At 57.8% G+C, this 12,576-nt stretch overlaps 1 protein-coding gene across 6 annotated transcripts in view; it reads right to left on the bottom strand.

Annotated features, from left to right (window-relative positions):
* ADCY7 (adenylate cyclase 7) overlaps positions 1-12,576 on the bottom strand; it is a 61,826-nt gene that overhangs the window by 37,789 nt on the left and 11,461 nt on the right. Inside the window, exon 1 of one of the 6 annotated variants that reach the window (XM_043898413.1) lies at positions 10,338-10,930. The exons of 2 other annotated variants lie outside the window; for them this stretch is intronic. The gene's annotated coding sequence lies outside the window, so the exon portion shown is untranslated. Of the gene's footprint in view, positions 1-4,271; positions 4,374-9,065; positions 9,294-10,337; positions 10,931-12,576 lie in introns of those variants that run through there. 3 more of the 6 variants (XM_043898417.1, XM_043898415.1, XM_043898414.1) reach the window with 3 other exon arrangements.

The raw sequence follows: 12,576 nt of genomic DNA, 5'->3' as shown, positions 1-12,576 counted from the left end.
TATCAAAAGCAAAATCAAAAGATGAGCAAGAGATTATGGAGACATTTGCAATTTTTATCACAAGGAGCTAATCTCCCTCATATGTAAAGAGTTCCTACAAATCAAAAAGAACAATAACCTAATAGAAAAATGAGAGGAGAGTATAAACAGAACGTTCACAGAAAGACAATCCAAATCGCCTAAACATTTGGGGAAAAAAACTGACTTCACCCATAATAAGAGAAATGAAAATTAAAAATACTATGGAAAACCATGTTTACGTATCCACTTGGCAAAGAACAAAGCATTTCACAAATCTGTGTTGGCCAGACTGGGGGGAAACAGACACTCCCCGGCAGGCATTAGATTCAGCACAACCTCTGGGGCGGGCGTTTTAGTTGTACCTCCCTGAGTCACTAATGTACACACACACCTTTTGACCTGGCAAACCTACTTCAAGTAATTTATCCTACAAACACTTTCACAAGTGTGAAATTTGACTTATACACAAGATTATTCATTGCAGCATTATTTGTAACTATGAAAGACTGAAAGCAATGTGTGTATCAGTCTGGAGAAGAGAAATCACAATACAATCTTATAGTAGAATACTATGCAGCTCTCAAAAAGATGCAGCAGCTTGAGCCCTACTATGGCAGGGTATCCTGTGAAAATTCCACACGGGGAAGGTCACGCCTGGAGTGGATCAGGACACAGAAACACCAAAATTGCTGCTTTAACAGAGTGAACAAATTTTGTTATTTTCAGTTTCTATTTCTATGGTTATAACATAGCTTGTGTAATTTTTTAAAGTTTTCAAATAGAAAAAAATAAGATCTATCATATACATAGTGCCTATCATTAACAATACTGCACTGAATACTTAATTTTCAACATGGTAGATTTTGTGTGTTCTTAGCATAAAAATAATAATGATAAATTAAAAGAGGGGAGGAAACTTTGGGCTGTGAGGGACAGGCGTACAACAAAGATTGTGGTGATAGTTTCATGGGTATATACATATCTCCAAACTTATCAAGTAGTACACAATTAAAATGCACAGCTTTTTGTATGTCACTCATACCTCAATAAAGGGGGTTTTCATAAACACATAAAGTAAAAAATCAAGAAGAAACTCAAAGGGCACTATGAAGCGATTGATAACTGAAGTGACACTCTAAATATATTAACATAGATGTGTTCCTGGCCTGTTTGTCAGAGTGGGTGTATATGTGTGTGCACACAGATGTATAAATACATATGTGAATACCCCAAACATAAATGTATGTGTTAGTTGACTCTTTGTGACCCCCTGGGGTGTTGCCCACAAGGCTCCTCTGTACACGTGATTTTCCAAACATCATTAGAGTGTATAAATCAAAGAGCTTCCCAGGTGGCTCAGTGGTAAAGAATCCATCTGCCAATGCAGGAGAGGCAGAGATGCAGGTTCAATCCTTGGGTCAGGAAGATCCCCAGGAATAGGAAATGGCAACCCCCATCAGTATTCTTGCCTGGGAAATCCGATGGACAGAGGAGCCTGGCTGGTAACTTTCATGAAGTTTCAAAGAAGTGGACACAACTGAGCGACTGAGTATACACACACACACAAACAAAATAAGAAAAACAGAAAAAGGGACCCCCATGTTCATCACGTCTAAGTTGCATGACCCTGAAAAAGTTACCTATCCTTTTTGAGCTGCAGTTTCCTCATCTGGAAAAAAAAAAAAAATGGGGGAATAATGTTCTGAACGCCCAGCGCTTTGAGGGGATTCAGTGGCGGCGATGCAGGCAGTGTGGGGGCTGCACCTGGCATGGCATGCCCAAGTCAAGAGGACAGCTCTATTAGGGTGGCAGAAAGGGCCTCGAGGGCTAGAGGTGGCCAGGATGCGGTCACGGGCCACAGCACTGAAGAGGTCAGAGAGCCCGCTCCAGAAGTGGCCTGGCCTCTGGAGTGGACAGAGCAGCGCCAGCCCCTCAGGGCTGCTTTCTGCGGCACGAGCAGGGTCACCCTCACAGAGGCGGACTCTCTGGGCGGTGCCTTGCTGGGCGCGAGAGAGCACCTGTCCATTGGGTCAAGGAAGGTGGGCCCGAGCCAGAAAGCCTCCAGGAAGCACCAGGTCCTGTCCTCACCCCAAGGCCTCTAGGGCTGCAAAGAGGAGATAAAACACAACACCTCTCCCTCAAGACACGCTCTGCACACCCCGAACCCGCTGGGGAGACAGAGAGGGCAGGAAACCAGCCCACGGGCGTCCCTGACCCGCCAGCCTCTGAGCATCTGCTGCAGACAGCGACGTCCTTGCATCCTGACCCCGGGGCGGGCTAGGGGTGCTCTCACTCGACTTTCAGCCAGGGGAACCAACTCTGGGATGTCAAGCTACTTGTCCAAAGCCTCCTAGCTGGGATGCGAACTCAGAGCTGCCCACTCCAAGCCCAGGCTCCTTCTGAACCCCAGGTCCGCACCTCCTGATGTGTCCAACCGCAAGGCCGTGAAAAGGCACACGCTCAGAGCCATGCACACGGAGCCGCACATGCGGGGCCACACACACCCCCGGCTCTGGTCACAGGCAGCGCTGGCCTCACCATTCTCTTCCTCTCTCTCTAAAGATACCCAGGACTTAGTCGCTCAGTCATGTCTGACTCTTGCGACCCTATGGACTGTAGCCCACCAGGCTCCTCTGTCCACGGGATTTCCCAGGCAGGAATACTGGAATGGGTTGCCATGCCCTTCTCTAGGGGATCTTCCCAACCCAGGGATCAAACCTGGGTCTCCCACATTGCAGGCAGACTCTTTGCCAACTGAGCCACCAGGGAAGCCCAAAAATCTGCTTGCAGTGCGGGAGACCCAGTTTCAACCCCTGGATCAGGAAGATCCCCTGGAGAAGGGAATGGCTACCCACTCCAGTGTGCTTGCCTGGAGAATTCCATGAACAGAGGAGCATGGTGGGCTACAGTCCATGGGGTCGCAAAGAATCTGACATGACTGAACAACCACCACTTTCACTTTCAAAGATACGTTGTACACATTAGTGAATTAAAGATTCTGAGAAGCCCAGTAAGAAAGCAAGGCTGCTGAATTAATAAACACAGCGAAACACTTGCCAGTCTTCTTGGTTCATGAGGCTCTTTTCTCATTAAATCTCTAATGAATCCTCTTTGGGAAATGCTGACTCCGGCATCTCAACTCAGGGACCTTCCCCCAAGAAGCATCATGAACAGAGGTCACTATCCGCCCCTTTCCTGACAGCCTGGGAGCTTCCCTGAGGCTGGGGCCCAACTCCCCCACCTCCACCTGACCCTGGGCTGGGCTGGACGGGCACACGGGGGCCAGCCCTGAGTTTGACCTCCAGGGTAGGGTGCGGGGAAGACTGGAGGAGACCCTGCGCTCAGGCAGTCTTCAGCTGGGGAAACCATCCGCCCCGGGGAAGGGAAAGTGGAAGAGGACACTCAGCAACCAGGAGAGACCCTCCTGCCCGACTTCCTGCCTCTCCCGTGCATTGCTTCCAAGTGCCCCCTGCCTCAGTCTCCCCACCTGCCGCAAGCAAAGCCGTGCAGGGCACAGAGACCTGAAGAGCTCTGCCTCGAAGCCCTCTCTGGGCCGGATTCCTCCCAGGGCAGGAAAAGGCCCCCAGGGCCTCTGAGCTCCCTCCTCGCTCAGGTGACTAGAGAAGTTAGCGGGACAGGCAGATGGAGAGGCACCCCCACACAGAACTCAGCAGGCCCTGCAGGGCTCACAGCCTCCCCCGCAACCTCAGAGCCAGAGAGGCACTGTTGTCTAGACCAGATCCCGAAGTCACTGCCCAGAGACCCCCGCCAGAGAGCCCAGCCCTCCTCCAAGGCGCCGAGACCCCACTTCCTGGAGGCTTCCTGAGAACGGGGCGAGGTCAACGGGGCACATGGAGGGGCAGGCGAAGGGGGAGGGCTGCCTGGTGAAGGCCCAGCCCGGAGCCCGGAAGAGCCCTTCTGCAAGGGAAGCAGCCCCAGCCGACCTCCCCCACACCCCCTGAAACCACAGTCTGGCTTCCGGAGCCGCCAACACAGGGGCTCAGGAGCCCCTCCCCACGGCTGTCTCCTGAGCCCAAGCGCCCCCGTTCTTAGCCCACCCTTTCCCTCCACAGATTGGTCTTCCAGAGCCAGGCTCCCCTGGGCACAGGCAGTCGCCGCGATGGAGCCCAGGTCCACGGCAGCCACATGCGCTCCCCCCCTCCCCAAACCCAAGCCTCCCCTGGGATCTTCCCCAAGGGCGCCTCACACCTGTCTGCCACCCCGCAGACAATGAGCTCCATCCTACTCACCCCTGGCCAACACACTCCTCCAGTGCGTCCTGAGGCCCTCTGTGGCTGTGAGATTTGACTTATTTCAGTTCCCCAAACAAGCCCCACCCTTCTGTCTCAAGGCTCAGGCAGCCTAAGAGCGCTGCCTACCTCTCCACCCCGCCAGCTCCCTCTGCCTGGCAAACTCCTGCCCGCCCTGCAGAGCCAGGCTGAGCGGCCCCCTCCTCCAGGAGGGCTGCCCCATCTGGACTCAGGGCCTGCGCTTCCCACCACAGCACAGAAATCCTGGCCTGTCACTGCCTCTCCCCAGGCCGATGTCTGGCCACACACTGCCCCGCTCTCAGGACCCAACACTGCCTGGCACACAGGAGACACTCAGACCCCAAACTCACGAACTGAGTCAAAAACAGCTGGCCCTGAACCGCGGAGCCTGGGCCCCGATCCACGTGTCACTAGTCTTGTCTGCATGAGCTTCGGCGGGTCACCTGCCTCTCAGGTCTCCCGATTCTCAGCTGAGCGACGGGAACAAACACACTCCCCTGGCAGTGAAATGACCTAACGGCTATACAAACTCCTTATACTATCCAGAAACTTCTCACGGGGAAGGGGGCTGACCTTGCGGTGCGGTTTCTACCCCAGCCCAAGGCCCCCACACTGCCATCCAACAGGTGCTCGCTGGGCTCCTGCCCACAGCAGGTACCACGTGAGGTGCTAGAGCGCCAACAAACAAGATGGGTGCAGGGTCTCTTGTGAGCCCACGCTGCGGGGAGGGGAGAGACTAGACGTGGGTCACACGAAGAAATGCCAGGGTGGACGCGGGCCCAGCTTCAGGCCAGGCAATTGTGAACCCAGGAAAGCCTAGTGGTCGAGAGGCACAAGCTCTGAGACCAAGTGAGCGAGAACCCCAGCTCCACATCAGAGGGGCTGGGTGACCTGAGGCACGTTAATAACCCCTCTGGGCCTCGATTTCCTCCTGTGCAGGATGGACGTGTGACGGCACCTAAGGCCCAGGGGCCTGACCCAGAGGCTACACCCAGGGAGTGCTGTTACGTGGGGCCAGCCCGAACGGCTCCACACAAGAGGGGTGGGCCGGAGAAACTGACGTCACTCCCACTCCATCATCTCCAGCCTGGGGGGGGGGGGGGGGGAGGGGAGGAGAGGGAGAGGGAGAGAGGGAGAGAGAGAGATGGGCCTTGCGGGGCAGGAACGCAGCTGGGGACTAGGGTGCCTGCGACAAAGACCTCACAACAAAGCCCCACTTGCCGTCAGCCCCCAAAAGGCAGCTCCTCTCTTCTCTCACTCCCCTGCCAGAAAGCAGACTGGCAAAGAGATCCCAGGGTGCCAGCACCTGTCCCAGGCCTGCCTGGGAGGCGCCAAGGTACCCCTTCCCCAGGGAACCTGAGCAGTGGCTCCAGGGAGTCTGGGTATTTCAAAACAAGACGCCTCCCCATTAGGCCAGGACCCCATTAAAGTAATGTCTCCAGCCAACTTCAAAGGGCTCCTCCTCCCAGAGCCAGATGGGGGCTCGAAGGAGACGCCAAGGAGTAGGGCTCGGGGAGCAGGGATGGGCAGACCCGGGGGTCCCTGGCCCGCACGGCAGGGAGGTGGGTGGGAGGCAGAGTCAAACTGACTACTGCAAAGATGGGGAGCCTGAGGCAGGAAGAGGGACTGGCCAGCCCAAACCCACAGCCACCGCCGAGCACGGCCAGGGGAAACGTGCCTCCAGCACAGCTCGGCCCGGGGAAGCACACCAGCATCTGGGCCTGTTTCCCCCCCGTTTAGGGAGGGGCTGCACCCCAGGATCCTGACCCTCTCCCCGCTAGGCCAACCAGTGATGCCAGGAGCCCCGGACCCAAGTCGGCTGCACCTGAGGTGGTGAGCTAAGCCACTTCCAAGGGCAAGGAGGCCCGGATCCTGAAGACAGAGGCCTTCACCCGGTCCTCTGGGTCCCGAAGATAGGGGTGGCACCACTGCTGGCATCTCCCCTGGGGGCCTCCTGATGCCTGAAAGCCAGGCCTGCTATGCGGCTCCCCACCCACAAGTGGTACAAGCTCCCCTGGGTCATGGGCACCCCCACCATCACCCCCCTAGCCCAGCGCAGCAGAAAGCGAGAGGAGGTGGGCCTGGGGGCCAGGATCCCGTCTGAGGACCAGGGGACCCGCAACAAAGGCCTCAGTTTGTTCCTTTTCCATCCATCACGCCTGCGGGGTAACTTCCTTCATGGTCCAGGGGGTGGGCGGACAGAAGCGCAAAGAGAAGCAGGGAGCAAGGGGAGGTGCTCCTGGTGCCCCTGTCTTCTCCTGACCCCAAGGACCCCTGAAGCGGGCAGGGGTGAGAGGCAAGAAGGGGGTTGAAGGGGGGACGCACTCTAAGCAGAGATGGCTGCGGCCGCTGCCCGGGTCAGGGGCAGGCCCAGGGTTTAGCAGACAGAACTAGAGATGGGGGAAAGGATGGCGGGGGCGGTGGGCAAAAGCCAGGAGAAGGGGGTTGAACGCACACGGGACAGGGGGAATTGACCGATCTGTGTGTTAGGGGAACGCAGGAACCCCACGGGCCTCTTCTCCAGGCCCAAGGTCAGCCGTCCCACCCCTTCTTCACCCAGGGTGGGCTCAAGTCTATCCCCCAGCATAGCCCTCAGTGCTCAGAAAATGCTGATGAAGCAAGACCATCAAAGAGATCAGCAGACGGAGGGAGAAAGGACCACCCCGGGCATCACCAGGAGAAGGGTCACCAAAGAGGTGACTTTCAGCCATCTTTTGGTGAAAAGGTGACTTTCCACAAAGAGGGCTCATTCAGCCCACCCCTGCCCAAGGCTCGCGCCCCGCCCCACCCTGAGACCTTGTCCTTCCAGAGGCTTGCAGTGGGTGGGGGTGTGGGGAAAGGGGCACATGGGGAGCAGAAGTGCCGCGGCCCCCAGGCCTGCACTGGGGATTGGGCAAGGCCCCGGTCGTGACGGAGCCCCTTGTGAAATCCGTGGGCCATGGCAGGTTGAGCCGGATGTTGATGGCTGTCAGGTGGGCACCGGGCCCCCCTCTTTGGAAGGTGACAGCAGGAGGAGCCACAGGTGGGCGAGCGAAGACTCCACAAGTGAGCTTGGGCTTGGAGGGCGGGGGCAGAGCTGGTGGGCCCCTCGGGCAGTGGAAGGGGGCTCGCCCCTGCCAGGAGCACCGAGGCCTGAGTTTGCTGGTCTCGGATGCCTGGGAAGCATTTTCAGGCCTTTAAGTTATCCAGGAGCCTGCCTGGGTGCTGCCATTTTACAGAGGAGATAACTGAGAAACCCAGAGCCTGTGACCACCCCAAGGGCACAGGGAGGCCCCTCAGCGACACCCTTCAGCCGGCCTGCCCAGCGCCCTCCCCTCCCAGGGTCCCTTCTCCAAGGACGTGCACCCTCCTACCCAAGGCCGGACGGCGAGAGAGCCCCAAACACAGCTGCGTGACAGTAATAACGACAAACCCCTCCGCATGGGCAGCGGCTCCTCTGTGCCAGCCGCACCATGTACAGCCCTTCCTTTAATTCTACAACTGCCCAGCACGCTGGGTACCATGAGTGACCCGTTTCATAGACGCAAGAAACTAGCTCAATCCCCTGCTCATCTCGCACATGGCCAGGAGAAGGCGGAGGGGGTACTGAACCCAGGCCTTAATCCAGCTCTGCCTGGAGGCAGGGGGCTGGACCCAATGGGCTCCAGAAGACCCTGCTTCTCTGGTTGCTGTTCCAATACCAAGGCCTCGCTCACTGAGCCAAACCAACTCCCAGCTCTTGGCTACTGAGATCGTTTTAAGGAAAGGAAACACCGTTGGCACTTCCCACTCATCCCTAAGACCCAACCCCACCAAAGGCTGGACGTGGCCACACTGACTCCGAGACCCTGCCTGGGGTGACCCTTCTGCCGGCTTCCTCAGAGACCCTGCACTTTCCCAGCCGAGTTAAGCAGCGACCTCAACCTAGGCAATGGGACATGGACAACTGCCTTTAGCTCAGCGTAAACATGCCCGCGGCAGGAGGAGAGAGGTGAGGGACAGGCCGCCGGCCACCCCTTGATAACCCGGCAGTGCTGGGATGGCAAGTCACAGAAAATGCCAAGGGCTGGGTCACGCACCTCCCCACGGAGGCAGGACGCCGGCGCGTGCCCAAGAACACAAGCCCTGCTGGGGCAAGAGCCCTGACGCAGCCCCGGCCACCCCGAGGTGGGGGCAGACAAGACCCTCCGCCAGGAAGGCTCGGCCCCACCGGCCCTCCAAAGCCAATCGGAGCCTGGACAGCTGCACTCCCCCCAGCAGCCCCTCCAAAGAGGAGGTGCAGCGTCCCGACCCCCACGCCAGGCCTCAAATGTGGCGGCTCTCCCTGAGAGGCAGCGCACATGAATGGATGCCCTGGGGACCGACTCCCCGTGTGAGCCGGGACCAGACCTTGGGCTTCCCCTCCACAAACTGGGGGGACAGACAACACTACCACTCGGGGTGGCGGGGGTTGGAGGGGGTGGGTAGGCAGGGAATGCGTTAAACCAATAATTACAAACTGTAAAGGGGGCGCACGTCCCCAAAGCAACATCAAGCCGGGCCTCTGTCTCCTCAGGAAAAGCACCTTCGGCTTTTTGGAAGCCCCGTTTTTGCCCCCAACCCCCCACCCCCACTGCACCAGCCCCCATCCCCAAAGGGCCCACAGGAAGCCTGGCTGTCCCCAGACCCACTGCTGGCAAAGAGACCCCACGACTGCCCTTCACCCCTACCCCCACCCCTGGGAAAACAGCCGCCAGCAAATAGTCACTTGTTTTCAGTGAGTTACCCCTGTAGACTCCCCCACGGAGTTCACACCTTCCCCGCGGAGGGCAGAGGCCTTACAACCTGAGAGTCCTCCTCCCCCACAGCCGGAGCCGCAGGAAAACTCCAGGAAGCCCAGGGCCCATCTGGAGCGGGGAGGCCCGCAGCCGGGTCAGAAAGGAGGGCGCTCGGATGAGCCTTCCAGACTCCGCACCCCCTGGACGCCCACGCTTCCTGTGGAGCCAATCCCACCACACTTCCTCTTAAGTCTCCCCGTTTCGTTTCTGTGTCTTCTTTAGCCCTGTCCAAGCCAAAAATACATGCATGAAGTCACAGGTCCTATTTACGGATATTTTTTTTCCTCTTTTCTGAAATACATTAAAACGAACACCTACATTTTAAGCACGTTCACCCACATGGCTAAAACCATCTGAGGAGCAGGGCCCCCGCCCTGAGAAACGGTGTAGTCACCCCTCATGTCGTCCCCTTTGCGTGTCTGTGGCGGAGAGAGCCGGTGACGGCCCACAGTGACACAGCTATTGCAGGCAAAGCCAGTCTGGGCTGCGGCCATCCGTCCAGGCCTTGGGGCCAGGGGGTCTGTCTCCTGGAGGTCCAGCCCAGGGCTCCGCTTTCTCTCTCCCTCCCTGTCCCCTCCCTTAAGGGCTGGCCAGGGGCAGGAAGCCCGCAGGGCCCGCTGTCCTTACCCCCATGTGATGACACGGACAAGAGACGCTTGCTTTTGTCTGTGCATGTTTGGATGAATGAGCAGAAAGAACCAGAAGGACCCACTCCCCAAGGTCCACACTGGGAGTTCCGGAGCTTTGAGTTGAGAGGACTTGGAGGGAAAGAGAGACTGTTCCATCCATTTTCTTGAGGCATCTTGGTTCTTTGTCTCTTGGGCACGCGTCACTTTCAGAGTGTGGTTTGGGTTTATTTCTCCTTTTTTTTTAATCTAACAAAATAAATTCATTTGCTCTTCCCCCGCTCACTTTGACTTTCACTGACAAAAGTAAAGTGTACTTGTAAATGTACAACGACAACCTTGAAAAGCAATGTGGACAGCTGAGTCTGTGGCTCACGGCAGTCTAGCTGGACCGAGACAAGTGACCACCACCACGGTCGTAACAGCAGCCTCTCGTCAGGCTGAGACACGTCAGTGGCCCTGTCCAGGAGCCCACACACCTGGCCATCCAAAGCCACCCCTACCTGCAGTCCAGACCGTGTCCATCCACGCCCCGGCCAGGCCTGCCGGGTGGGGAGGGGTGCTGCCCAGGGGGACCCAGGCCTCTAGGACAGATGGCGCCCCATCCCCTCAGCCCTCTTTACCTGGCTTTCCTCCAGGGGCCCCCCAGCAGCTGGGCCAGGGGCAGAGCCTGCTCGGAGGTGACCGTCGCTTGCCGCTCCTTGGCCAGCATCCAGACTCGCACACGTGAAGGCTCCTTCCACTGGCTACCTAATGAGAGTGAGTCACATCTGGACCCACAACTTCCTGCTCTGGCGGTGGGAGCAACAGAGAGGCCAACGTTGAACCCTCAGCTCAGCGCCTCTCGGGGTGTGTGGGGCGGGGGCCCCCTCTCCCAGTCACAGCAAGAGTCCTCGCAGGAGTGGGGGGAGCCGTCAGGCCAGGCTCCTGGCTCCAATGACCTCATGGAAACTGGAAGCTTCAAACTGGAACCATTTTCATAAAGTAAAAATAAAACAAGCACCCAAAGCCTGCATTAGAAGCCCAGCACCTTAATGAGCAACTCGAAGCAACAGAAGCCTGCCAGGGAGCCTCTTCCTGGCTCCGCCTCTCACACAGGGCCCTGAGCCTCAGTTTCCCCACCCACACAACGAGGGGGCCTCATCCCTCTCGGAGAGGGGATGGCCCAAGAGGTCAAAGGTCTCCAGTCTGGCGTGCTGCCTCTCCATCTCACAGCTGCCCCTCCCCACCCCACCCCCCAACCAGCTTAGAATCCCTATTCCAAAGAGTTTTCAAAGAACCCCAGCACTCCTGCATCCCTGGAAGCCACGAATCGAGCTCCAGTTTTCTCTTCCACTGCAGGCCTCAGCTTCCCTTCTGGAATGGTGGGGTGCTCAGCAGTGTGGCAGGAGATAGGAAGGGAGCTGGGCGCAGAGACGGCCCCAAACGGAGGGGCAAGCACCTCCCGGTCCGCAGGGAGTCCCGTGAACATGTGACACGGGGACCTGGGGTCATTTTCTACCTTGTATCCTGACAGTAAACCCTATTGTTCGGTAACAAAGAAGGGCATGCTAAGTCGGTCAGTCATTCCCGACTCTTTGCAACCCCATGGACCGTAGCCCACCAGGTTCCCCGGTCCAAGGGATTCTCCGGGCAAGAATACTGGAGTGGGCTGTCATTTCCTCCTCCAGACAAGAGAATGCAGCCCAATTTCCCCAGCCTCACCCTCCCCAGGTCTCCCCTCCAGCCCCTTCCCCAGAGGAGCCACTCTTCCCTGCTCCCCTGCCGGCCTGCTGCACCCGGAGCCCCAGTCACTGGTCACTCGGCACCCCACCCCTCACCCCAGCTTCGAGGTCCCAGCAGGCAGGACCTGGGGTCAGCATTTAAACACTGCTGTGTGCTGGGCACCAGGCCCAGCCTCGGGAGGAGGTCCTGCTATCATGCCCATTCTGTAGACAGAAAACTGAGACTCAGAGCCCGAGCACACACAGCTGAAAAAAAAAAAACAATGGGAAGAGCCAGAATTCCTCCACACCCGGTGCTTTCAATCACTCACATCATGACCCTCCCTGGAGACAGGCTGCTCCTGCTGGAGAAACTCCCCCCAAGGAGGGGCAGCTGTGGGCTTCCTCAGCCTTGGGCAGGGGAGGCTAGTTTCTGGCACAGCCCGCCCCTCTCCGCTCACTCTGCAACACCCCCCGCTTCCTCCCTGTGGGCAGGACCCCGCTGGGGTGCTGGGGACACAAGCCTGACGTGCACACAGCCCCCTGCCAGGCAAGCTCCGGGCTGAGATGTGCCCACCGCTGACGCGGCACAAAGACCTGAGAGGGCATCCTTGAAGGCGAGATGCCGAGACGCGCGGTCCAGAGCTCCAGGGAGAGAGACCTCACCCGCCGACAGGAGGAAGAGGCCCACGACAGGGCGTCTCAGGCCAGGGAGACGGCCTAGCCAGTGCCTGGCTGGTGAGTGGGAGCCCCCAGCCCCCACACGAGAGAGTGGCAAGGACGCGAAATGGTGGGCAAGACGGAGTAAAACTGCAGCGAAAACAAGCAGACACGGTTGGCAGTCGGCCAAGAGACAAATAACGCTGAGCGCTGAGCAAATAGTTTGGCCCCATCTGACAAACCCAGATGTCAAGCCCTTCCCCCTAGGGAAGAAAGCCCACAGCACCCCAGGCAGATGTCTGAGAGGGAGTGCAGACATGGAAACCATCCATACGCCAGTCACCACACCCCAGAGGAGCCCTGGGAAGAGTCCCAGCAATCAGGCTGGTGATTCACTCTCATGACAGTCCTTCGTCCCATGAATATGGCATGAAGAGGCTGAGAGCTCTGCAATCAGAGTCCCCATCGAGGGACCTTGGCCCAGTTACATTACCTTGGC

This window comes from Cervus elaphus, chromosome 4 (genome assembly GCF_910594005.1).
Source record: "Cervus elaphus chromosome 4, mCerEla1.1, whole genome shotgun sequence".
Lineage (NCBI taxonomy): Eukaryota > Metazoa > Chordata > Mammalia > Artiodactyla > Cervidae > Cervus > Cervus elaphus.
This window is presented reverse-complemented; position numbering and strand designations above follow the sequence as displayed.